Here is a 25,584-nt window from a genome sequence, read left to right as displayed (position 1 = left end):
TTTTTTGTTAACCATCTTATCAGTTATTTTTAAATTACAAAATTTATGAAGTAAAATTTTAGTTTTCAAAAGAAATAGCGTTACAAGACAAAAACCAGTTTGAAAGTGTCTCAGAAAAAATTGAATATTTTTATGCTATTGTGAAATACAGTGCAAAAAAATATGGGCCACCCTGATGTTTATCTAATGATCGGATTTTCAATTTTTAGGATTCAATGTTCATGGCTCTAGGAGGTGACCTCAATTATGTTAAGATTTATACACATATAATATTTTAAGTTACAGATAATATTTTAAGATACGAAATCAGGCACAAAAATGTACTTTCTCTGAATAAACATACCCATTCTTCTAAGGATTCTGATTTCTGTCCCCAAAACAAAGGGTTAGCCGCAATCTTGGAAATGTGTCCCAAAAGTTCTGTCTGGAGAGGGGTCCAAGCCTTAATGTTAATTTGATTTTTCGCTCATTTCGTTATATTTCGAAAATTTTTCCAGTGAATTGAAAATTTTTTCTACACGATTATAAATTTCGTCTGTCCATGCAAAAATCAAATTTCAGTAAATATTTTTTTTAAATTTTATTTAATAAAAATCGAAAAAAATTGTAAGGTATAAAACTTTGCGCTTCATATTAAAAATTGTAATTTTACTTGGTAAAATATCAAACTTGATCGACTAAAGTTTAGACCCTTTAATATTAATTTTATTTTTTGTATATTTCGTCACATCTCGAGAATTTTTTTTTCTTACACACCAATATAAAAAATTTTTATAAAAATATAAAAAGCATGCAAAAGATAACTTTTTGTAAATAATTATAATTTTTTATAATTTTATTTAATATTAGACGAAGAAAAATATTTGAATAGTAAGGAATAAAATTTTTTGCATAATTTTAAACAATACAATTTTACATGGCAAATTTTGAGGAAAATTGATCGAATAGATTCTGAGAAATCGAATCTTTAAAATTAATTTATTTAATATCATATTATAATAATTAAACATTAATATATAATATTAATTTAATAATAATAAATAATTTAATTATTATTAATCTTTAAGAAAATTTAATTTTTTGAAATTCGACTTCTTCAGAACCATTTGACCAATTTCATTTAAATCTTTAAAATTAATTAATTTAATATCGTATTATATTAATTTAATATTAATATATAATATAATTTAATAATAATAATTAATTTAATTGCTATTAACCTTTAAGAAAATTTAATTTTTTGAAATTATACTTCTTAAGAACTATTTGGTCGATTTCATTTAAATTTTATGTTTTGCCCGGCAAAATTATATTCTCTAAAATGGTGTAAAAAATCGAATACCTTCAAAAACTTTTGGGCTAAAATTAAATAAAATTATAAAAAATGATAAATATTCGTGAAAAGTTATTTTTTTTTTGCATGGAATTATGTTAAATTAACTTTAGAATTGAGTTTAAAAAAATTTCATTTCGCTTAAAAAGTTCTCGAGATATGGAGGAGTACGCAAAAAGGGAAATTAACATTAAGGGGTCCGAACTTCGGACTGCTCTATTGACCAAACTATTGGGATCATAGATCCCAGAGAGCGGCTAGTCCCTTTGTTTTAGGGCACAGAATCCGGCGAGACAAATGTATGTTGATTCAGAGATAGTACATTTTGTGTCTGATTTCACAACTAAAAATATCGTCCGTACTAATTAATTTTTGCATATTTGAGTTAATCCCCTCGAACCATTAGGATTGAGTCCTAGAACGTGAAAATCCGATCATTAAATCAAAAGTTATTTAAGCTTTTCCGTTCTTTACTTTACGCATTGTACTTGTTAACTAATTATTAAATTGTGTAAAAATAGATAGCTGTTTGCTTAAAAGCAAACATTTTTGAGACAGCAAATTATCTTGCAACGAAGATTTACTTTAAAATCTAGTTGCGGAATACCGCAGTGATTTTTTTTCCAAATTTTTATTTTTGCGTAGTGCGATTAGGGATTGTCGCAGTTCTTATCATTTTTAGCGGCAGCGTGAAAAAGAAGTCAACTACTGTCAATGAAAAGTATGGAAATTTTTATGATTCTGAAATAATTATAACTTCTACTGCTGCATCAATGAGCAAAAAATTGTGAAAATGTTTTTAAAAATGGTCAACATTAAAAAAAAAATTGTAGAATTTGCTTATCGGCTTCAAGTAGCTCTTGCAAATTACAATTTCCTTACAAGAACATCTATACAAAGCATTTATACAGTACTTTTAATGATTAATCTGTTGAAATTTATTCGACGCAGTGAGTAACAGCTCTTTTGTATTAGTTTTGCTCACGACAATGGAATTGGGTAAAATTAGTTTTCAATATCAATCCATTAAAGTAATTATCTTAGATTTTGTTTTTTCTCGTAAAATTATTGATTATTTTTCCAATAATGTAAACATTATTATAAAAAAGTTTTTTTACGGAAAATCTATGATTAAATGTATTTCAATAAAAATTTTAGTTTCATTGAAATACATTTCGAAACACATTACGAACGAAATACATTACGAACATTACGAAATACATTACGAACATTTCGGAAACCCATAATCAATATGAGTTTTTTTATGTCGTGGATTAGTAATCTCGTTTTAGGTTTTCTTGTAGAAGAAAACAGTTTAAGCTATTTCTTAAGTTGCATTTGGAGAAAAAAAAACAATGTATCCGATTAGTAAGAATAGTAAGACTCTTAAATATGGAAAATACTTATATAAGTGTCTTTTTATTTTATTCAACGTAAGTTTTATTTTCCCTATAAGTCCTTGCTCATGCACTAAGAAGATTAAAATTTTCATAAATGTAATCACCTTCGCGATTAATGCTTCACTTTTTACCTTGCTCATTGGTTCTTTTACTTCACTGTTTCTGAAATCTTCAATAACTGCTTTCACATACAGTTACGTTTTCAACATTCTTGCAGCTCTTGTGCTTCGTTTTTCTCTTCATGTTCAATATCCTAAACTAACCTCTATTGTAAAACAGATGCGATACTTTAGCATAAAATTAAAAACAGACGTAAGTTCTAAATATGTTGCTCTCATTCTTTTTTGGATTGTTATAAATATTTTATTTCATATCATATTCCTAGAACTCAGTTTCAATATATCCAAAAAGGATAGATTTATGTTTAATGCTGATTTGGGAAAAAGTCAATTATATTTAGCAATTGGACGATTGGTATCTTTTATTCCGGTGATGAGCCTCATGTTTCCAATGAACAGCTATTCAATGTTTTTCGTTGTGATTTGCTGCCATCTGAAACAATTTTTTGATGGCTTCAGACTCAATCTCAACAATAAAAAATGTATAAAAAGCCAACATACGATACAGAACTACCATTGTTTAATTTCATTTTTGGAAGATATTGACAATGCCTTATCTTTTATTACTTTTTCTGTTGTTTGTTTTGATGCCTCTATTATTTACACTGGAGTGTCTTCATTTCTTCACCCAGAAGCGCTTGATTCATTACAGCTTCATCATACAGTAGTGATATCAATTTTCATCAACCAAATCATATGTCTAATTTTCATGAGCATCTCAGCTTCAAAGATGTCCGAAGCAGCAGAAGAGGTCTACAGTTTAACTCTTAATCACCCCGAATCAACCTGTTCTCAAAGAAGCAGAAAATTATTGCAGTTTTCAGTTAATGAGAAGATTTATATGACGGCTTGGAAAATCGTTCCCATAAACCGAATATTCTTTTTTAGTACGATTGGAACGATTTTAACTTATGCTTTGTTGATTGACAATCTCAATTTATATGGCCAGTCAAAATAAATGTGGTCATTTTTCTTACTTTATATATAAAGTATTAATGATGAGTTAAAATAACATTTTGTTTTCTTTATATTGTTTTAGAATAGAACGTATTTGACTATGTAACAGCTTTTGAATTGGTTGAGATTTTTTTATACTTGCTATCGATTTTTATATAAACGTATGAGGCAGATGTAGAAAGAATCTCTAAAAATATATTTTATTCTGCACTCTTTTCAAGGTTATGTAACAAAAAATTTGCAAAATAATGATTTTTATTTATTGAAAAAGGGATTAATTGATGATTAGAATTGATAAATTAGAAATGGAAACTTTTAAATAATAGGAAATGTACATTTTTGAATGACAATCATAATTATTTTATATTCCCACACAGAATTAACAGTTGGAATTACTTCAAGTGCATAGGCTTTGAGATGTAAAGTCTTTAGTGATTTCAATCATAAAAACATAACTTATGTGGGATATAGTTACAGAAAACTAAGTTTCTCAATTGTAAAATGTAAGATGTAAGATTTCACAATTGTAAAATGTATTGTATTTGGTTATAAAATAGCAGTGTAAGGAAATTTAAGGTATCTAAAAGCCAAAAATGGTGACAACTGCTTTACACAAAAGTGTAAACACCATACATAAACGTGGGATCCAGTGTTTCACTACACCAATGCTCCACCACACTATTTGGTGTAAAGTAGCTATCATCATTTTTGTTAGTAAATTACATTAAAGTTTACAATTACAGTAAGATAAGACACAGAAAAAGAGTATGTACATTTGTTTTTACAATACAATTCATTTAGATAGCACTATACACTTGTTCTTAAATAAAATAGTTTGTAAATCAAACTTTACTGCTGGAATCTTTTGACGAACTCAAACTAGGCGTAACCGCACGGAAGCGGATAAAAGCTATACATTAAAAAATCTGTCTATAGTTCTCAGAGATTGAAAAATTAAAATATAATTGTTCTTATTACACAACTAAGAACATACATACACATTAAGCGGCGAGCTTTTGTTTTTATTGATGAATATCAGCGTTGAAATCACAGATAGAATCTCAAGACGAATTCAAACTAGGCTTAATAGGACGGAAGCGGATAGAAACATTATAAAATTAGACTATATAATTTTCAGGGATATAAAAATTAAAACATAAATGTCTTTATTACACAAATAAAAACATACATTCACATTAACAGGCGAACTTTAGTTTTTATCGATGAATATTAGCTTTGAAATTTACAACAAGCTTATTGTAAGCAAACTACTCGCGATATTCTACTTGGCGTTTCTTAATCTTTAAAGTTCGCCTAAAGTGCCAACTTTGGCGTTTTCGCAAGTGAAAATATTTTTTTTTCATATGGTGTAAGAGCGTAAAAGCTTAGTGTACGTTGATTCAATTTTAAGTTTTTAGATTTAAATTACAGCCTTTAAATTCTGTATGAACACTCGATTGGTGTTAACTCACGCAATGGTGTAAATTCGTAGCATTAGAAAACAATTTTAATATTGAAATTAGAAAACAATTATTAGTTATATGATAATTTAATATCTTAAATCAAAAAGCTTTTGAACTTTAAAATCCTTAAGATAATTAAGATAAAGGTCACTTAGTACCTTGCCAAAAAAATTAGAGTTAATGTAAATTTAAATTATAAAGTAGACAAAATTAGGTCCAGAGCGCAAATTGTAACATGGCGATGTATAAGTATAATTTTCCATTCCATTAAGGTTCCTTTCTTAGTGGAAACAACACGTATTGTTTGGTTCTAAGCTTATATTGTTTCGATAAGACTTCGCTATGTCCAATTGTTTTATGAGCAATATTATGAAGATCTTATTCTGATTCTGATATATAGTTGCCGGTGACGTCGAAACCACAAACTGGCCTTCTATAAAATGGCACATAATAAGCAAAATCATTATTTACGGCAACAAATAATGTGAATGCTTTTATCTCGGTAGAGAGTCCTGTTTTCAATCATGATAGTTGAAAAAATGTCACAAATCATCATGTTTATGCAATCTGAAAGAATTTTTAAAACAGTTACTCGTACAATATCAGAGTTAATAGAAAGTTAGTTTGTTAAGTAACGTGACATAGGTTAATACTGATCCCAAAACGCAAAATATAAGTTGACGACGTAAAGGTACGATTTTCCACGCTGTTAAAAAAAACTTTCTTTCTCAGAGAGAACAACAAATGCTTGTATTTTTCGGGTATTTCCAGCTACTTTGTAGGCAATATTATAAACTTCTGCTGCTGACTCAGACATCCAAGACGCCGATGTCGTCATCCCCACAAATGCGTCATGGAATGGTGTGTAGGCTGATCTAAATGAAAACCAATGGACAAACACGAAAAGACAGTCGATCTCCCAATCATGATATTTGAAAATACTAAAAATGATAATTGATTGTCAAAGCTTTCCACAAAATAAATTACTTTCATATATTTTTATCTGAAACCGTCGCAATCAATCTCTTTTTTCGTATTTGGCGAATCTCTGCAGCTGTCAAATAATAATTTCAGTTGATAGCTAACTGTGACGTAATAAATAGCGAAACAATTGAGGGGAAGTAAAAGGCACACAGCGTAAATTAATGTCAAGAATAACGAAATAATGATACTGAAGAGATGGTTGAAATGCAAATTAAACACATAAAATTTCAGGAAATCTGCGTGTAAATTGAAATCAGTTGATCATTTAACAATACCTATAGAAATTAAAATACGAATTGCAGACCATAAGATAAGGGAATAATAAAATTTTGAGCTTATAGTTATTTGTGATTTTTTTCAAGCAACTTAATATTCGCATTAGTTGATAAACTCTGAAAACCATTTTACAGAGAAAATTTATGAGAGATAAAAATGCGAAAACTAAACAGAAAGCAACAGGCTTAATTTGAATGCTTTGAATAACTGAAACAGCTGAACAAGTAGCGATCACTGTATGCAAAAAAATTGCAGTTAAAGTGATGAATTTAAGAAATAAACTTTTTGTACTGTTCTGTTTATAGAAATTAGTAGGAAATATCAAACACGTATAAACCAAATTGAAATAAATTTACAAAGTTCTATTTTAATAAAGAGCTTGAAATACAGATACTTTGAATTATGTAATTTTGATCATGAATGCAAAATATATGACGTCTAAGAACCCAGTTATAGTGATTTGGTTCTTTTAGCTCTTTTAGTTTACTGGTTATTTTACTTATTTAATTTAGTCATTTTAGTCTTTTTGATATATTCTAAAAGTCAAAATTCAATTTACTGAGGTTTCTTTCAATCTACTTAAGTTACTTCCAACAAAAACTTAGTTTACAAGTTTTGAAATACTCTATATATCACCATTTTCTTATTTTGTTCAATTTGCTGTAAAATCCGAACAACGAGAAACAAATACTTCGGATTTTGTACAGTTCTTGATTCTTCTATAATACAATTTGCAAACTGTTGGGTATCCAATAATAGAAAATTTTTAAATGAGAATTTAGGATTAAGATGCGCAAAAACATAATTTAGGTTTTTATAGCTTCTTGCTTAAATATCTCTTTCAAATTATAGAATAATTTTTTCATTACACTATTTTATCTTTGTCATTGAGTAAATTTATGTTGCTGTCTAACACGGCAATCTATCAGGATATTTTAGTAAAGCATTATTAATTATTTAGAGTCTGGATCTTATAATTATTTTAAAAACATTCTATATTTAACAGGTAATTTTTTCTGTTGTTAGAAATAGTGTGAAACTATGCAATCAGAAAGAAATATAACATTAATTTAAAAATTGAAGTTATTCATCGCTTTCGTGACTTCATTTGAGAACTGTAATTTGCAATGTTGTAAATGCTTTTCTAAAAATACCATACATTTTGCATTCGACGTGTAACTTACACAAATAACAATATTAGGTCTAGTTATATAGGGATTTAAATAATTGCTAATATTAGAAAGAACAATTTAAAAATTAATTTAATGATTACATGTCATGGAACCTGCGCTTTTAAGGGCATAATATATTTCTGAGAATAACAGTTTTTTTAAAAGGGGCATACAATTTGCAATCGAACACAAAACCTTTCAAAACGGAAAACAGAATTTTGATTTTTAAAAGAAAGCTAGACAAAATATTAACGGTATAAAGAACAATTTAAAGTTTACTTTTTCAGCTTAATCATTTTCAGTTTAAACCCATTTAACTTTCAGTTTAAACCCATTTTATTCATTTCACAAGTGTTAAACTTTAAATTGACGTTAAATTCTTAACATTTGATCTGCAATTTTTCAAAAATAGCTGTATGTTGAAAAATTCCATAGAAGTAACTTTAAACATCAAAACAGACTTTGAAATATTTAATTAAAAGTCCAAATTTGCACATCGAAATATTGTTTTACGTCATAAATAATTATCACAGTTGTCGAAATTTCAAATTCTTCCTAAAACTTTTTGTTTGAGCTCGTACATTTTTCAAAACGTCAGTGGAAAATGCAGAAAATTCATCTTTTTAGGACATAAATAAATAGCTGCAATCATCAAAATAGTGCCAATCTCTTTTCATTTGTACAGTAAATATTATTCAAACGGGGAAAAATGACTAATTTTATAGAGAGCTTGACTTATTTCTAACGACATAATATTTTGAAGAAAAAAATTATTATTGCTACATTGGCAAAAATTTTCATTTTAAATATTTTAGAATAATGTTCAGTTTCAAAACATAAACAACACAAATTTTGCAGCGTTGTAAAACTAATTAAAATCTAATATAAACATTAAAAGGAAGTTGATTATATTAGCAAACCACCATAGTAATTTAATAATTTAGAAAGTTGATGCATGTCCTATATAACTGTTAATAGTTTCGAGGTTTCTAGATTACTTTTCTAAAATTTCTCAAGTAGTATTAAAATAACGTTGAATGTTAATATTTTTGTTATTTTAGAAATGCTTAACGCGTTTTTCTCAATCCGATCACACATGCTCACACAAAACTCTTAAACTACACTTGATACGACGTTATCCTCAATATAACTACCCTGAAAATAAATTTCTGGTAAAGAAACCGTACAGTATAGTAATGACCTTAATAATTTTATTTGGTTGCAAAAGATGTCTTGCCTAAATAAAATTTACCAAATCAATAATCAAATATTGAAGCAAAAAGTTTACGATAATTAGATAAATTGTTTTTACAAAATTAAACAAGTTGGCATCGCTGTTAGTTTGTTTATAGATTTAGATTATGGTGCGTGTCTAATGAATCTCATAATTTTTAGAATAAAATATATGATGATATATGATTACCGTATCTAAGTAAAGAACAGATAATGAAATGAAACATCGTCAATGTATTCTACAAATAGTATAGTACCGATTTGTGTTCCTAAAATCAAGTCGGTTTATACTATTGAAAACATATTTGAGAGTTAAGAAAATAAATTGTCTAAAATGAACAAAATGCAACCAGTTTTAATGTTACTAAACGGATGAAAGGCGTAAATAAATAATAAAAATGCTGCAAAAATCGCATAAAATCAGTTGTTTTTGGTAGACTAATTCTATATATTTATATTCTCTCTATATACATTCTCTGTGTATTTTTAATCTACAATGTCCTCATATAAATAGCTCCCTTGCATAATTGCATCATACATTCCGTAATTTCATACATTGTTGTAAAATTTCATTATAATAAAGGCAAAATAAATTTGTGACATTTAATAGTCAGAATTTGAATATGATTTTTCAAAGAAATATTATTATTATTATTATTGAACAAACAACAATTGACTTGCTTTGCCTGATTATTTAATGCCTGATTAATTTGAATAGCCTTGTCTTATTATATAAAAGAATAATATGTCTATTTTAATAAACTGATAATTATAACAAGTATATTTTCCTCTTTAAGGATATGTTATTAACATTATTATTATTAATCAATAAAATATTAAATTTTATTGAATAATTTTATAAAATATTAAATTTACATTGTTCTTTTGTTTTATTGGAATTTATAATTATTAAAGAATCAAATTGATTACAATTTAAATGCTTTGGTAATAATTCAGTAAACTATATACTTATTTATTTTTTCATTTAATTGTTTTACTTTATCCAGTTTTTGAAATTAAAGTGGAAGCATGAAATCTTTCAATAACTAAAGAATAGATAAAATTAAAATACGTTTTTTGAAGTATCAGGAATTACTTATTAAAATAAAATAATTACCATGCAGTATTACAAATACTAAACTAATGCATTTCAATCATAATGAATCTATATAAATTAAATAGCCTTATCTCTTATTTTTGTAATAACAATAAGATAATAAGATAATATAATTAAAGACAAGTTTAGTATTAGAACAAGTGTAAAGTTCGTCCCAAAATATTAGAGCTGATTAAAGGTTAATTAGTTTAATATTTGTAAAACGTTTCATATTCTGTTTTGATTGACAAACACATTTTCATTTAATTCAGCATTTCAAAAATTAAGCAGCATTTTTAGAATATGTCTCGATTGTTTTTATTTGGACCTAAAATTTTATTTCAGTTTAAATTTAATTCATTGCACTTAAATTTTTAATAAATTATTTATAATAAAAGACTAAATAACAATTCATATTGATTTAGAAGAACAACGATTTGAACTATACGAGAAAAAACTTTCTTTGAACGTTGTTAATAATGTCCATAATGATTTAAATCACAAATCACATAACTTTAAAACTCATAAAAAACCGACTGCAAAAATTTTCAATGAGTTAAGAAAAAAAATTGAAATAGATTAGAAAAGACGAGATGAGAAAATTTTAACTTACAGATAAGATATCATTTTCAATAGAATAGAATAAAATTAAAATATATAATTTCAGAACAAATAAAAGAATAACTATAGTAAATATTCAGGCTGTTTTCAAGAATCCCTTAGGAAAATTTGCCATTGGTTTGCCATAAAAAATGCCATAGGATATTCTTATGGGGTTTTACCTATGGCAAAATTTTGCCATACGTATATGGCAAAAGTGTATGGCAAAATTTTATCATAGGCAAAACCCCATAGGAATATCCTATGGCAAATTTTTGCCATACATGTATGGCAAAACCCCATAGGAATATCCAATGGCATTTTCTATGGCAAATTGTTTCCATACATGTATGGCATAATTTTGCCATACGAATATGGCAAAAGTGTATGGCAAAATTTTACCATAGGCAAAACTCCATAGGAATATCCTATGGCATTTTTTTATATGGCAAATTTTTGCCATAAAACTAAGATGTGCTACAGTTTATGACGAAATATTTTACCATAGGCCATGGTACACCTTTGCCATACAGCATATGGCAACATTTCTGGTTGATATTTTACCATACATCAAAAAATAATTACTTACAAGAATCTTTCGCAATGGATATTAAAAATGCAAAACTTAATAATTATAGAATAAATATATATCCGGAAAGCTTTTTTCAAAATTTCTTTGATAAACTTCCCCTGTTTTACTTGCAGAATCCTTTCTGAATGCTGTTCATATTCAAATAAATTTTAAACGGCTTGTACTAACCGTTAGAAAATGGGTCCGTTGGTCGGAGCGAGTGGGCAAAATATTGGTTATGTTGATTAGGAACAAAATATATTGAGTACAGGCAACCAATATTTGTTAAAGCTGTAAGAAACAAGAAAATAGAAAGTGGGTCCGGAGGTCAGAGCGAGTATAAAAAACGCTAAAAATTAAACAGACTACTAGAACAATAAAATACTATGAAAACTCATAAGTTAAAGAGTGGGGCCGGGGGTCGAAGCGGAATTAGTTTAAAATAGACCAAACGGGACAAAAGCCGAATATGTAACAACGGTGCAACCAGTGGTGGCATGTGAGCAAAATTTTATCTACAAAAAAGATGGTATTAGACTATGAAAAGCTAAGAATAGAAAACAGACTAAATTAGTTGATCCCCCACTAGTGAGGGATTTAAAACTCAGAAAATTTATGTTGAGTTGTGTTAGGTACAGTTAGAAAAGAGAACGCAACATAGAAACATTGGAAAATACAAAACGTGTTTAAGACATGATTAGAATTGGTAAAATTAATAATTGCTATTGACAATTGGTCAGGGATAGTAAATAAAAATTAATTGGGTATAGGGCATCGCTATGACGAAAAAGTTGTAAACTTAAGGAAAGATTAAATTGTTAAAAGCACTTTTGGTAACAGCAGCAGATGATTTGGCCAGGGACTGTCCCGTTGATGATATTGAAGCAAAATAATTTTCAAACAGTAATCCAGCAAATCTAGTTAAGTGATCTCCCTAAGCTATGTATAAATATGTCACAGAACATTGTACAAATATCTGTGGATACTTAAGAAATATTAGCTGTAAGATAGTAAAACACAGAGATATGATAAAAAACAATTTAATGGCAAGCAAAAATTAAACACAAAATAAAAATATAAAGCCCTAACGTATGTAAGATTATGTAAAAAAGCATTGCAAGAACCTAAGTGGAATTAAAATAAAAAACTAATGAGAATGTAAACACTGACTTTGATATTGATATATGACAGCAGTAAAATGAAATTATCACCGAACAAGTTAAAGGAATTAAAAAAATTTTAATTATTAAAGAAATCATGACCTGACTTGATCATAAGCACTTAACTGCGTTTTTCATCATGAAGATTGTTTACAAATTGCTATGGGGAATAGAACACCATTAATAATGGAAAAGTGTTGTGACTTTAAAAATTTATATAAAATCAGAGGGAGGGGATAAAATAAAAAGAAAGATGTCGTTTAATCAGAAACAGTTGGAAGAAAGAAACACAAAAATATTAGATAAAAATATAAACAGCAAGATATTAATTAAAGCGAAAAAAGTCAGCGTTAACAAATAGCAAAATTTAACATAGCGAAAACCTATACCCAATTTCGACACATTTTAAAAAGATACGGATAATAACAGTACCAAACCGCCGAAATTTAAAACTCAAGAAATTCAGATAGATAATCGCATAGGCGTTTGCAATAAAGTGTTTTTGACCAAGAATGAGATCGAAAAAATATTAAAATAAGTCGCCAAAGTTAGCGAAAGATTCCACTTGTAGTGGATGACACGTTAATATGGCGGTCTGATACTCCTAAAAGAATGGAACATCGGATTTCAAACACCTAAAAATGGAAAAATTGGCCACCCGGTGGCCGGAAAAGACTCACCAGGAATGCTTTGTGGGATTACATGTTGAATTTAATTAACTTCGGGGTGAAAAAATGAATATTTATTTCTTTTAGAAGATGTTTTTGAGGACTCCATAGAAGTTTTTGTTTCGTTGGTGGGGATCTAGATCAGCTTTTCTCTATGGTATACTGCCATACAAATCTTTATGGTTACCATTGGCCTATGGTATACTGCCATACGAATTTCTTTGGTTGCCATAGGCCAATGGTGATGTGCCATATAAATACTTATGGTTACCATTGGTCTATGGTATACTGCCATACAAATCTTTATGGTTACCATTGGCCTATGGTATCTCGCCATACAAATTCCTATGATAGCCATAGACCTATGGGGTTGTGCCATACAAATCTCTATGGTAACCATAGGCGTATGGTGTCTTGCCATATAAATTTCTATGGTTGCCATAGGCTTATGGGGTTGTGCCATACAAATCTCTATGGTAACCATAGGCGTATGGTATCTTGCCATACAAATTTCTATGGTAGTCATAGGTTGCCATAGATTACCATAGGCTTCTCTATGGCAAATTTTCCTAAGGGATATGAAAAGATTAATCGATAAAAATTGACATTTAAGAATAAGGACTCCACATTTCTATATTGCAAACATAGGGAAATAGTTGGGGTTATCATCAAAATAGCGGCGTGTCGCTACTAAATCTGCAAAAGAAAAAGGTTACAGCTTAGTTACACCGTTAGAAGTTACAGCTGCCCGCAAATTTAAAGCGCTAGCAGAATAACAAATCTCTGAAACAACTATGGCAAACAAACACGTTTTTTCTTAAATGTAAAACACAAAAAATTAAATTTAAAAAAATGAAAAAGAATTGGCAGATAATTGGTTTACTTTGCTTAATTTTACTCTTACTGAAGCAAATTGACTGCATGATTATCAGGTCTTTTATATATATTTAAACTGCCCGCGTATATAGTGGTGGACAAAGCCATTCTCGATCAAATTTATAAATCAATTATAAAATATTAAAACATTCAATTTAGTTCAACTTTGAATTTAGAAAAATGATCTGCTAATAAATCCAAAGAAGAAGGCAAGTCTGATGTATCTCTTGCTGTTTACCCTTTAATGGTGGCATAATTTTGAAGAAAACGGTCATAAAAGTGTTTATTTCTTATTCTAGAAACTTATGTAAAACTCAGTGGGCGAAAAATATCTGTATTCATGGGTTAAATTTAGCTTTACATGTTTAATGAGTACTGACAGCTAGTTTGATATAAACTATCTGGAAACATTACAAATAATCTGACACTGCCTCTGTTGTGAAGACTGAGAAATAAATATGATTGCGGGCATTAAAAATAGATTACTCTAAGACTTTCAGCGCGTTACTTTTTAACGCTCCAGCCCGGAAATATGACGGGCACGAAAAATAGAGGGCATAACTCTTTCTTGTTATTTTGACGGGCACGAGAAGGAAAGGGGCAAGAATGAATGCCAACAGTTCTCATTTAGTTCAAATATTTTCTAAAGTGTTAGAGAACGGAAAACAAGAAATTACCGAACTTTGAAAAATTTTACCATACCTTTGAGTTTCTCAATACGAAATAACTGAAACTAAGCGACATTTTATATAAATATTGAAATAATTAGATGTAGTAATAGAAAAAGTAACTTAAAGTCAAGTTTTTTTAGATCAAGCAATAACGTGTACCAAAGTGACATCTTTAGTAAAATGCAATTTTGCGGTAGAAGTTTATTTTTTGCTATAATTAAAGATTTTCCAATAAATGCCTACCCTTTCTAGTTTTTTTATTTATTTATTTTTACTAAAAATTATTTTTTTTTTTGGCTGATTAAACATTTTTTGATAAGTACACTTGTAAGTTTTTTTATTTACTTGCAGAATATCCTTTTCTTCGCACGGAGCAAAAAAAAAGGGGGGGAAACAGAAAATAATCAGTAATTATGAGCGAGATTGAGAAACCATGCACAAAACCGAGTGACATATTTCAAAACAATTAACAAAACTAAAAAATTTCCACTTCCTTTCATCAAATAAAGCAAAACAAGTTTTTATTAGTTGATCCCAGCAAAATAAATATTAACACTATTCTTTGGTATACATATGTTGCTGGAAAACAACTCATGAATTTACGACAATCAAGCAATTTTCTACGGTTCGTATGCTTTTCGAGGGAGCATGAAAAAATCTTTTCCTTTAAAATTTATATTAAAATTGTACAGTATTGATGCAGTTTCTACAGTTTAAATATTGTACGGTTTTAACAGGTACCAAATGGACTAAAATGATAAACATTGCTCATGCGTGTATTTAGAAAAGCTCCGAAACATAGCTCAAACGAAATTTTATAATGAAATGCTCCAAAACATTGCTGCTATTCACATTCCACCTCTTTCCAAAGAATTGGGCAAAGTCCGGCCTTACTGTCTGTCTGCAAAAGCCTCGACCTTGGTCAGTTTTTACTATCGATGATCATCTTCAATCTCTCTTTGTGTCAACTCAATTTGAATCGATTTCGAATAATTAATTAACAAATACGATTTTTTCTTTGAAAACTTGACTTTGAGGAGCAAAAGTTCTGCTTGCCCTCTACCTCTATGTTCAAATTCGTCGCTGTTGATTCATTCCATTGCCCACAGAGACATACAAGTCTATTTATTTCTCTGTAATAGTATAATTTTATTTTACTTTCCAAATAGTTGAAGATTGTCTACTAGCAAAACATAAGTTAAAATTGTTCCGAAAATACTGAAAATAAATTCCCGTTTAATGGGCAGAATTTTCCAAGCTGTCATATAAACTTTCTCCTTAACCGAAAAGAGAAAAGGTTGAAAGTTCATTTCAGAGAAACGTCTTTGAGGTTGACTGAAAAGCACACCACGAACATCCATAGCGACTTCCGACATATTTGATGCCGTTACAGTCATGGCAATAAACGCCATGGTCTGATTCACTAAGATCATTAGAAATAATTCTTTGATTAATCCCGAAATACTGCTACCATGAAGGAATGAAGTGACTCCAGTGTAANAACTTTTAAATAATAGGAAATGTACATTTTTGAATGACAATCATAATTATTTTATATTCCCACACAGAATTAACAGTTGGAATTACTTCAAGTGCATAGGCTTTGAGATGTAAAGTCTTTAGTGATTTCAATCATAAAAACATAACTTATGTGGGATATAGTTACAGAAAACTAAGTTTCTCAATTGTAAAATGTAAGATGTAAGATTTCACAATTGTAAAATGTATTGTATTTGGTTATAAAATAGCAGTGTAAGGAAATTTAAGGTATCTAAAAGCCAAAAATGGTGACAACTGCTTTACACAAAAGTGTAAACACCATACATAAACGTGGGATCCAGTGTTTCACTACACCAATGCTCCACCACACTATTTGGTGTAAAGTAGCTATCATCATTTTTGTTAGTAAATTACATTAAAGTTTACAATTACAGTAAGATAAGACACAGAAAAAGAGTATGTACATTTGTTTTTACAATACAATTCATTTAGATAGCACTATACACTTGTTCTTAAATAAAATAGTTTGTAAATCAAACTTTACTGCTGGAATCTTTTGACGAACTCAAACTAGGCGTAACCGCACGGAAGCGGATAAAAGCTATACATTAAAAAATCTGTCTATAGTTCTCAGAGATTGAAAAATTAAAATATAATTGTTCTTATTACCCAACTAAGAACATACATACACATTAAGCGGTGAGCTTTTGTTTTCATTGATGAATATCAGCGTTGAAATCACAGATAGAATCTCAAGACGAATTCAAACTAGGCTTAATAGGACGGAAGCGGATAGAAACATTATAAAATTAGACTATATAATTTTCAGGGATATAAAAATTAAAACATAAATGTCTTTATTACACAAATAAAAACATACATTCACATTAACAGGCGAACTTTAGTTTTTATCGATGAATATTAGCTTTGAAATTTACAACAAGCTTATTGTAAGCAAACTACGCGCGATATTCTACTTGGCGTTTCTTAATCTTTAAAGTTCGCCTAAAGTGCCAACTTTGGCGTTTTCGCAAGTGAAAATATTTTTTTTTCGTATGGTGTAAGAGCGTGAAAGCTTAGTGTACGTTGATTCAATTTTAAGTTTTTAGATTTAAATTACAGCCTTTAAATTCTGTATGAACACTCGATTGGTGTTAACTCACGCAATGGTGTAAATTCGTAGCATTAGAAAACAATTTTAATATTGAAATTAGAAAACAATTATTAGTTATATGATAATTTAATATCTTAAATCAAGTAACTTTTGAACTTTAAAATCCTTAAGATAATTAAAATAAAGCTCACTTAGTACCTTGACAAAAAATCCGAGTTGATGTAAATTTAAGTTATAAAGTAGTCAAAAATAGGTCCAGAGCGCAAATTCTAACGTTGCGATGTATAAATTTGATTTTCCATTCGATTAAAAAATTTCTTTTCTTAGTGGAAACAACACGTATTGTTCGGTTATTTGCTTATATTGTTTCGATAAGACTTCGCTATATCCAACTGTTTTATGAGCAATATTATGAAGATCTTTTTCTGATTCTGACACATAGGTTCCCGATGACGTCGAAACCACAAACTGGCCTTCTATAAACTGGCACATAATAAGCAAAAGCATTATTTACGGCAACAAATAATGTGAATGCTTATATCTCGGTAGAGAGTCTTGTCTTCAATCATGATAGTTGAAAAAATGTCACAAATCATCATGTTTATGCAATCTGAAAGAATTTTTAAAACAGTCACTCGTACAATATCAGAGTTAATAGAAAGTTAAGTTGTTAAGTAACATGACGTAGGTTAATATTGATCCCAAAACACAAAATATAAGTTAACGACGTAAAGGTACGAGTTTCCACGCTGTTAAAAAAAACTTCCTTTCTCAGTCACACCAACAAATGCTTGTATTTTTCGGATAAGACTATTTCTAGCTATTTTGTGGGCAATATTATAAACTTCTGCTGCTGATTCAGACATCTAAGACGCAGATGTCGTCATACCCACAAATGCTATAAACTGGTGTAGACTGAGGATCAGCAGTATTTGCGTCATGGAATGGTTTGTAGGCTGATCTAGATGAAAACAAATGGACAAACACGAAGAAACAGTCTATCCCCCAATCATGATAGCTGAAAATACAAAAAAATGACAATTGATCATCAAAACTTTCAACAAAAGAAATTATTTTCATATACTTTTATCTGAAACCGTCACAATTAATCTCTTTCTTCGTATTCGGCGAATCTTTGAAACTGTCACAAAATAATTTAAGTTGAGCTAACAGTGACATAATAAAAAGCGAAACAATTTAGGGGAAGTAAAAGGCATTCAGCGTAAATTAATGTTAAGAATATCGATACGATGGTACTGAAGAGAGGGTTGAAATGCAAATTAAACACATAAAATTTCAGGAAATCTGCGTGTACCGAGAGACATATTCCAACACAATTAATAAAACTAAAAAATTTCCACTTTCTTTCATTAAATAAGGTAAAACAAGTGTTTATAAGTTGATTCCAACAAATTAAATATTAACACCATTTATTTGGCATACAAATGTTGCTGGAAATCAACTCATGAATTTACGACAATCAAAGCAATTTTCAACGGTACGTATGTTTTTCGAGGGAGCATAAAAAAAAACCTTTTCCTTTAGAATCTATTTTAAAATTGTACAGTATTGATGCAGTTTCTGGAGTTTTAATTTTGTACGGTTTTAACAGGTACCAAATAGACTAAAATGATAAACATTGCTCATGGGTGTATTTGGAAAAGTTCCAAAACGTTGCTCAAACAAAATTTTATAATGAAATGCTCCAAAACGTTGCTGGTATTCACATTCCACTTCTTTCCAAAGAATTGGGTTAGTCTGGCCTGTTTATTATTATTATTGTCTGTCTGCACGCTCATCGACTTAGATAAGTTTTTACTATCTTCAATCCCTCTTCTGTGTCAACTCAATTTGAATCGATTTCGAATAATAAATTAACAAATACGATTTTTTTTTTGAAAATTTGACTTTGAGGAGCAAAAGTTCTGCTTGCCCTCTACCTCTATGTTCGAATTCGTCGCTGTTGATTCATTCCATTGCACACAGAGACATGCAAGTCTATTTATTTCTCTGTAATAGCATAATTCCATCTTACTTTCCAAATAGTTGAAGATTGTCTACTAACAAAACGTAAGTTAAAATTGTTCCGAAGATACTGAAAATAAATTCCCGTTTAATGGGCAGAATTTTCCAAGCTGTCATATACACTTTATCCTTAACCGAAAAGACAAAAGGTCGAAAGTTCATTTCAGAGAAACATCTTTGAGGTTGACTGAAAAGCACACCACGAACATCCATAGCGACTTCCGACATATTTGATGCCGTTACAGTCATGGCAATAAACGCCATGGTCTGATTCACTAAGATCATTAGAAATAATTCTTTGATTAATCCCGAAATACTGTTACCATGAAGGAATGAAGTGACTCCAGTATAAAATACAGCTGCATCAAAGCAAATGGCCGAAAACGTGATAAAAGATAATCCATTGTCGATGGTTTCGACAAATAAAACTGCTGATCGAAATTCTTGAAAAACAGTTTCGTCGTTTAATGTTTTTCCATCGTTGAAACGTTGTCTGAAGTTGAGAAACAAAAGTTTAAGCTGGTAACAAATTGTTACGTAGAAGATTGCATAGCAGTTGATTGGAAACATGAAGCACAACACAGACAGAACCATTACGAAAGATGCAAAAGGGTGATTAAATCCACTGCTTTCGATAGAAGCATTAAAAACAAAATCATCTGAATTCGTCTTAGTTTTGATAAATTCCAAGCTCTTCATAATAATTAAAACGTGAAATAAAATCACAAAACAAATCCACAGAGCGATTAGAAACATAGCTTTAAAACCGATGAAAATTTTACAATTTTTGCAGAGCCGCAGTAGCCGTTTCACAAAAATAATAAAACTATGCACGCTAAATTGAACCGTTAAGCGAAAGATGAAAAGACCTAAATTTGTTGCTGTATAACTAAATGTAAATTGATTAATAGGAGCCATTATCCATTCCGAAATCGCTGATTGAATAATGAAAAAAGAAAATGGAATATTTATAGCAGCAATAATCCCATTTTGAAACATTTTAACTTTTCGATTTCGTGAGCATGGCTGCAAGGGAAAAATTAAACTTAAATTAAATAAAATAAATATGATTTTATACAAATATTTCCCCCAATTTATTTTACTCTCAGATCTCTGATAGCTGTGCATTTTCATAACTGTTTACGTTTTTTTAAGAAAAAGTTTTTCGAAGTGGTAGCAAAAGGTAAATGAAAAAAATAATTATTACGAGTTACCTTTTAAACTTAGCAAAAGATTTTCACAACAATATTTGATAGTTATGCATTTATATATGTGCTTAACTTTTTTTTATCTGCTGTTGAGATTAAATCATTATTGAGATTAATCATTCTTTATAACTCTAAGAAAGAACTAAAAATGCAATTGTTTTACTGTCCCTTTAAATATAAAGCTGAAATCTTCTGAAATGAAAAATCCAGAAAGATTGACAGCTATGTATTGAAATTTTTCAAAATATTTGAAAATTCTGCGAAATCGTCAATGCTGAATCATATTTCTTAGCAATTTCAACATTTCATAAGATAGGTATTTCTTCGTCATCAGAAAAATTATCCATTCAGACTTATATTTCGTAGCAATTTCTATAAGTTATAAGAATGGTCCTTCAACAGGAAAATTATCCATTTAGAGTTATATTTCATAGCAGTTCAGAATTATATTTTGTAGTTATTTCTACAATTGGGTTTTTGCACTTCAAGAAGAGGATCACAGAGCGCTACCTGATTGTTTATAAGTGAAATTGTGCTAAGTTTCTAGGTTAGAATGTAAATAAAGAGCAGCATCACAAATAAAATTCGTTGAAATACAATTCGTTCTCGTCCGTGCTTTTGTTTATGTATTTTATTGTAATCATGCTATATTTTTGTTTTGTGTATCTGGCAACTTAGGTTTATAATTAGTTTGTTTATGTTCTATTTGGCTTTATGCCTGCCTTTCAGTTAAGTAAGAAACATACAGTGAAAGAATTGAAATTTTTGTGAAAGAATCTTCGTGTGATTATATAGAATGTGTCACTTAAAAAATTGATGCCAGACGGGCTTGGCTTACTTGACATGGAATATAAAGATCAGATACTGACGTAAGCAAATGGCACGTTCAACAACCAATCAATATCGAGTTACTCACACTACGTCCCCTGCAAGCATCCTATCGATAAAAAATCATATTTTTTGGAAAATCATCGATGCAGAGATATATTAAGAAGCTATTTCTACAGGATAACTACTTTTTCCTCTTAGGAGAATTTGCAGAATAATAATAGTATGTAGTAATTTCCAAAATTTGTAAAATAAGAATTTGTTTCAAATGCAAGAAATTTGGGAAGCCATTTTTCCACTATCATAATGCAAAATATTTTCCACACATCGAATGATAATGAAAATAAAGATATAAAAAAGATATAAAAAAGATATAATTTATCTTAGAAATAATTGCAGGAAAAAAAATTTGCTGAATTGCTATACCATTCTGCGAATAATGCTCTAAAGTAATTTCTTTAATTCATAGATCAAACATGTAAAAATTAAAAACTTACGATGTTTATTTTATCCGCATAGAAAGCACGAAAAGTCACTAACTCCTTTTTCGTTAAAATACGAAATAACACTCACATCATCTTTTCGCGTTATAGATACTCTAACAGTGGAAAATTCATGAAATTGATGTGTGGAAAGAATTAAATTACTTTAATGAGTTTTTATTGTATGAACTTCTCAAAAGAAAGCTTTTATTTTTGTTTTTCTATAGCTTTTAAATTTATTGATTAATCAATAATTCATTAAAGTTACGCTACACAATAGAGGCTAATGTAATGTAAAAAGAACTGTTATACTTCCGATCTCATTCTAATAAAATAAAACAAAATATAAAAGTGGAGAAAATTGACAGATTTTTTTTAATTTTTGTTTAATTATTTATTATTTTTCAAAAAAAGTGTAGTCATTTGAGCTTTAAAGTTTATATTAATTCATAAAAATATTTAGCTCTTCAAAATATAACATTATGACATTTTCCCATCATTTATAGATAAATACCAAAATGATACCAGTGGAGAAATGGTTAAAAATTCTCTTTAAACTAAAAGTTCAAACGTTCTTCCGGTTAGTCAAGAAAAATTAATTAATTCCGAAATCAATACAATAAACAATATTAATAACGTAAATAAAAACTTATCTCATTTCATTTTGCCTATTATTATTTAAACGTATAAAATTAATCGCAAATGTGTAACAAAAGATGAAGTTTAAACACGATTTTATTTCTCATTCTCTGATTTTAAAGCAAGACCTTATAGGGTGTCCGAATACTATGTTTGAAAACTTCTAGAAAGAACAGGGTTAGGCATTATAGGAAAGACATTGTTAACTTCAAATCACTTAGCAATACAGGGTCAGACCTTATGTTCTATAGGTTCTGTAGGCTGAAAAATATGAGTTCATCGCGGTCACAAATTGACTTTTGTGCCTCGACCAAAATATAAATCATGTCTTTCTTGATTATGAAACTCTTCGAAATCCCTTGATGTGTTAATCTCAGAATCTCTCTGGAATGCATTACTTCATAAATAGTAGCAGTTTAAGTATTTTATTATTATATTTAATAATAATTGGAAAAGTTCGGATTGCAAGGGACACGAATTTACAGGGTAACAAAAAATTATAGGGATCATTTTTGAATGTTTTTATTTCCAAAATTTATTACATAAATTCAGCGATGTTTCTCAATATGTCGACCTCCGGCATAATAGATTTGTCTACAACGCTTCGGCCATGATTTTAAAGCCCGCAAAATGATTTCCTGGGGGATTTTCTTCACCTTTTCTCTAATAGCTCTTTGAAGGCCTCACAATGTAGAAAATCTTTTCTTATTCAGTTTGTTTTTCAGATGTCCCCATAGGAAATAGTCGCATGGTGAAGCATCAGGACTGTTTGGAATCCATTGTTCTGGTCTCAGGAATTTCACTTGCTGATCTGTTAGGAATTTCTGGGTGAATGCATGCGATGGGACAGAGTCCTGATGGAACACAGCATCACTATTAGAGTACAATCTGCAGTAATCATCCTTAAAAAAGGGCTTTAATATCTTCTGTATGGAATACTCAAAATTTATTTTGGTCCCCAGGTTTCACAAACCAAGGTTTGGTCACACCATCGGCGGATATGCCCATCCAAACCATTACGCCTTCGACATGAGGCACCGTGGTTGATGGTGTCAAGTCTCGCCTGTTCTGTCCACGGCTAAGATATTGAACTTTAGATTTAGCATTGGTATCAGATAGATAGATCAAAGCTTCATCAGTTGTAATGAACTTTCGCCATCTGTCCTTACAGAGAAGCTTGCAGAGAGGCCATAAGCGTTGCCTCCTAATCTGCACCGATCTCTCACTTAAATGATGACATTTAGGTTTTTTATGGCATTTTTTCTTCAACTTTTGTTTTAGTTGATAGCTTACAACTTGCTGACTCCCGTTAAGAGCTTTAGCCATGCTTGTCTGTGTTGGAGGATCCGGTTTTGATGTCATCTTATCAAGCTTCTGCAAATCTGATTTCTTCAATTTGCTTGACCGTCCACTTCTTTTTGGTTTTGCATTATTTTGCATCGATCCAAGTTTTGAATTCTTGATGCGACTGATATGGCTGAGTGAAATCGCAATACCTTTCTTTTTAAAATGGGTTTCTATAATCTTGTGGCTCCATCGAAGTTCTAAAAATGCTTGTACTTGACCAATTAGCTTTTTGTCAAATTTCTTCAAAAGCATTTTTGTGATTTTATGAAATAGTATTGCAATTGAAAGTCAAATAGTAGAGCTTTAGATCAGTATGCTATATATGTAAAAAGGTTTTAAAACTTTAGTGGTAGATAACCACAAAAGTGATCCCTATAATTTTTTGTTACCCTGTACACATCTATTTAAACAGAGTAATTTTATAAGGCAAAATTTGGAAAATTTGGCTCAATAGTTCCTGAGAAATCGAATTAAAAAATCTGACAGTTAAAATTCTGCTTCGCAGGAGCTAATGGGCTGATGTTACCAATTACAATCTTTACCATGTTTTATTCAATAGTTTGTCATCAAATAAGAAACAAAACTTTGAATTTTAACAACATGCTTCTCCATAGTAAACAGTTCAATGTCGAACTTTTGTTCAAGTAGTCAAGTTAGTTGAATTGGTCGACGATCATTTGTCTCTTCTGGTATTTTTATTTTTCATTTTCGAATCATCTGGAATGTATTTCACAATATCTACCATTTTACATCATTACAATTATCAAATGATTTTATAACTTTTGTCGTTGTATTTTTAACAGCATTTTATGCAGGAACTTTGTTCTTCATTCTCACTATGTCTGCATGTTTAGTCTCAGAAGCGGGTGCTCAAGTAACTCGAAACAGCAGAATAATAAACGAATGCCCAGGAAATTCACATCGTTCCCTGAAGAGATTTCAGAAATGTGCTGAGAGTGAAATTTATCTCTCAGTTTGGAAAATAGTGCCAATCAAACGAAGCCTGATATTGGGTTCTTTTGGTGTTGTTTTTACGTGTGCAATATTACTTGATAACTTAGAGATACAATTATAAGTAACTATGTTGACTGTAATTTGAAAAGATTTTGTAAGATTTATTAAATGTCAGTGTCATATATGCAAAATGTGTGTTAAAATAATACTAGAAAAGATTTTTTTGTTTTTACATTTATACAAATTTTAGATATTGTCTGATTTGGATGAGGGGATTTTAAATCTGTTATTTGTTCTGTTCGCGAAGCTACATATTTTTTGAAAATGGTATTTGATCTTTTGTGTCGATATGTGCAAATTTACTAACGTTATATATAACATTGGAATTTAGAGCACATCATCAGGATTAAAACTGGATAAGAACCTATGACGGAAATGTCGTTGTACGGAGCTAGGGACGCTTGTTCGTCAATTGGTTTTCACCTAGATCAGCAATTCGATGATGCAAATATTGCTGTTCCTCAGTATACACCAGTTTATTGCATTTGTGGGGATGACGACATCGGCTTCTTGGATGTCTGAATCAGCATCAGAAGTTTCTAATACTTCCCTCAAAACAACTGGAAACAGCAAAGTCTAGTCCGAAAAATACAAACATTTGTTGTTCTCACTGAGAAAGAAAGTTTTTTTAACAGCGTGGAAAATCGTACCTTTACGTAGCTTAAACTTATATTTTGTGTTTTGGGATCTTAACAGCCTGACGTTCAACCCTGATATTGAAAAGAACGAGAGAGTCTTTCAAAGTTCTTTTAAATTTGAATAAACATGTTGATTTGTGACAATTTTTCAACTATCATGATTGAAGACAAGACTATTTACCCAGATAAGCATTCACATTATTTGTTGCA

This window comes from Parasteatoda tepidariorum, chromosome 9, assembly GCF_043381705.1.
Source record: "Parasteatoda tepidariorum isolate YZ-2023 chromosome 9, CAS_Ptep_4.0, whole genome shotgun sequence".
Lineage (NCBI taxonomy): Eukaryota > Metazoa > Arthropoda > Arachnida > Araneae > Theridiidae > Parasteatoda > Parasteatoda tepidariorum.
Note: the sequence above shows the minus strand (reverse complement) of the source record.